The sequence below is a fragment of the Nannospalax galili genome, unplaced genomic scaffold (assembly GCF_000622305.1).
Source record: "Nannospalax galili isolate Female #2095 unplaced genomic scaffold, S.galili_v1.0 scaffold1525, whole genome shotgun sequence".
Classification (NCBI taxonomy): Eukaryota; Metazoa; Chordata; class Mammalia; order Rodentia; family Spalacidae; genus Nannospalax; species Nannospalax galili.
In genome coordinates this window covers 8,805-12,587 of record NW_008352543.1, presented here as the reverse complement: position 1 = coordinate 12,587, position 3,783 = coordinate 8,805, and positions in this window count along the sequence as shown.

Below are 3,783 nucleotides of genomic sequence, written 5' to 3'. Positions count from 1 at the left end.
GTATTTTGTATGAAAAAAAAAAAAAAAAAAACAAGTGTCTTCTTGGGGTTCCTCAGGTTGAGGTGGGGAATGAGAGCAAATCATTCTGGAGGAACGCAAGGGAAAATGGCTTTAGATACTTGGGTGACGATAGAATTTATTCTCATAATTGTTTTAATAGCTTTTGTATAATCCTCATCGCTATTATGAGATATAAAATGTATTTATCAAATCTGTAATCATTATGCCAAAAAATCTGAATTAGTGTAATATTTTGTATATTGTTAAAACTGTAACTTTAATTGTAAAAAAAAATCTTCGGGCATATGAATTTGAGTTAAGTATACCTTTGATATATTATTAAAAAAACAATGAATAAATAAATCTTAAAAAAATTAAAAAAAGAAAGTAAAATGATTCAGCACAAAGTGAAAGTTTATTGGCAAGATATTGCAGACTTCTTGGGGTGAGAAGTGTTCTCCAGATTTGCAAAGACTACTGACTATAATGGGATTTGGGTTTTGGAGGGGTTTATGGTTCTTGATCCAAAAAGACCCTCCCTCATTTGTTTATTAGTCTAATGATGTCTAAGTGCACTTCTACATCAGGGGTTGGGATTCTGTTTCTATAATATTGGTTCACTGGGTAAGTGTGGGTTCCCAACACTCCTTTGTTTGTGATTTAGTAGGTACAGAAAGACCCACCAACTGTGAAGAAAAATGGTCAACATTTGGGGGAAATGGAGACACTGCTGAGTACAAAAAGCCACAAAGAAATGGAAACATCCTGGTTTTTGTTGGAGGCAAAGGACATAAAACTAAATCTGGACCTACTGTGCCTTGACTCCCACAACTTGGTTCACCCTCCCTGCTCCCCCATCCCATCTCTCCTTCTAGCATGTGCACTAGCCCATTTCTTCTCTTGGTAACACAGACCTCTGGATAACCCTCTTGGCCCAAACTCCCCACTACACCCTGATCCTTTGCACTCAGACCAAAGTCTGCTCCCTAACCCACATCACCTTTGTATATCTGAGAACAGCCTTCATCCATGGCTGTCCCACACCCAACCTGGATTGCTGAGACTAGACTCCTTCCCTGCTTGCTCCTGATTCCTGAGACCAGCCTCCACCCCTGACTATGTGGGAGTCCTGAATCTTACCTCTAACTATCAATCCTCCCAAACTGTATGTGCCTGCTGACTTGGGGGATCCAGACCATAAGAGGAAGCCTGAGAGCATCTGATCCTTATTCAACTTTGGGCTCTTTTGGAACATCTCAGCAGCAGAACTAAAGTCTGATGGCCCCTCCAATATAAAATCAAAAGAGAGAAACTGAAGCCTAATTCAACCAGCTTTTCATGCCCAATAAGTAAACCAAGAAGGCACATAAAGTTTACAAACAGAAGAAGACCTAAACTCAACAAAGAAAGGCTTGAGTCTCACACAAGAATAAGAAACTAGAAAAGGAACCCACATGTCAAAGTCATAGTAAAAACATAATAACATGAAAAAACAAAATAATATATCCCCACCAAGTTCCAACAGTCCTGTAGAGTACAATGAGAACTCCCTAGAAATAACACAGGACATGGTATTCAGAAGAACAACTGTAAACATGATAAAAGAATTCAATGAATTTAAAGAACAGACAAAGAAATCAAAGAACTGGAAGAAGACAGAGATAAACTTCTGAATAAATTCAGAAAAGAGTTAGAAATATTGAAGAATACTCAGGCTGAAATGAAGAAGGAGTGAAACTATCAATAAGCCAAATGGAAAAAAAGAAGATCAATACTGGAAGACAAAGTGGATGAATTAGACCACTCAAACAAAGATTATGAAAAATTTAAGAAAACACAAGAATGGAATATGCAGGAAATGTGTGACACCATAAAAGACCAAAGTTGCACATCATAGGCATAGAGGAAGGGAAGAATCTCAGGGTAATGGTATGGACAGATGTTCAACAGGCTTGTAGAAGAAAATTTCTCCAAATTAAAGAAAGGCATGCCCATAGAAATAAAAGAAGCACATAGAATACCAAATAGACAAGACCAGAAAAGAAACTCTCCACCGCACATCATATTAAAAACACTAAATGTACAGAACAAAGAGAGAATACTGAAAGCCTCAATGGAAAAACAAGTCACATATAAAGGAAAACCCATGAGCATTACAGACTACTTTTCAGTGCAAAATATGAAAGCCAGAAGAGCCTGAACCAAAATCTTCCCAGTTCTAAATGTGCAGAGATGCCCACCCAGATTTATTTACCCAGCCAAAATGTCTATTATAGTCAAAGGGGAAAGAAAAATTTTCCATGACATAAATAGGCTGAAAGAATTCATGTCCACAAAACCAGTGCTCAGCGAGTTATTGAAGCAATACAAAGAGCTGAAGAAAGGAATAGCTATACCCAAGGGATAACAGAAAGAAACTTAAGGAAGGTGTAACTTTGGAAATGCACAGTTACTCCACAATTGAAACAGAAATCAAAACGACAGGAATCAATACACATCTTTCATTAATAGCTTTAAATACCAATGGACTAAACTCCCCAGTCAAAAGACACAGACCAGTTAAATGGATGAAGATACAAAGCCCATGTTTTTGTTGTCTGCAAGAAATCCATCTCACTTTCAAGGACAGGCACTACCCTAAGGTGAAAAGATGTAAAAAATATTCCAAGCAAATGGTACTAAGAAAAAAACAGGAGTTTCAATCATAATACCAGATAAAGTAGACTTCAAAGTAAAACTAATCAGAAGAGATAAAGAGGGCCACTTCATGCTAATCAAAGGACCAATTGACCAAGAAGATATTACAATCATGAACATATATGCACCAAACTGTGGTGCACATAACTTCATAAAATCAGTATTACAGGACTTTAAGACCCAGATTAATCCAGACTCATTAATGGTAGGGGAATTCAGTACCCCATTGTCACTGTTAGATAGGTCACCAGGACAGAGAATTAACAGAGAGACATCTAAATTAAACAGTACCATATACCAAATGGACCTAACAGACATCTACTGAATATTTCACTCAAGCACCAAAGAATATGCTTTCTATTCAGTGGCCCATGGAACTTTCTCCAAAATCGACCATATACTGGGCCACCAAACAAGCCTCAACAAATACAAAAAGACTGAAATAATTCCCTGCATTCTATCAGACCACAATGCAATAAAGCTTAAAATCAACACCAGAACAAACCCTAGTAAATACATGAACACATGGAGATTTAACAACACACTCCTGAATGATGAATGGGTCAAAGGAGAAATTAAGAAAGAAATAAAAGTATTCCTGAAACAAAATGAAAAGGACAATACAACACAAAAAAACCTCTGGGACACATTAAAAGCAGTCCTTAGAGGGAAGTTTACAGCTCTAAGTGCCTACATTAAAAAATCAGAAAGAATACAAATAAATGACTTAAAATTGCAACTCAAGACTCTTTAATGGCAACAACAAATGAAACCCAAACCAGCAGACAATAAGAAATGACAAAAATCAGAGCATAAATTAATGAAATAGAAACAAAGAAAACAATGCAAAGAATCAATGAATTCAAAAGTTGATAATTTAAAAAGCTAAAAAAGATAGACCGTTAGACGAGTTAACCAAAAGAAAGAGCACCTCCAAATCAACCAAAACAGAAAAGAAAGGGGAAACATCTCAACAGACAAAAAGATCCAGAACATTATAAGGGAATATTTAAAAAACCTGTATAATACTAAATTTGAAAACCTAAAAGAAATGGACTAGTATCTAAAAGTATGGGAATCACCAAA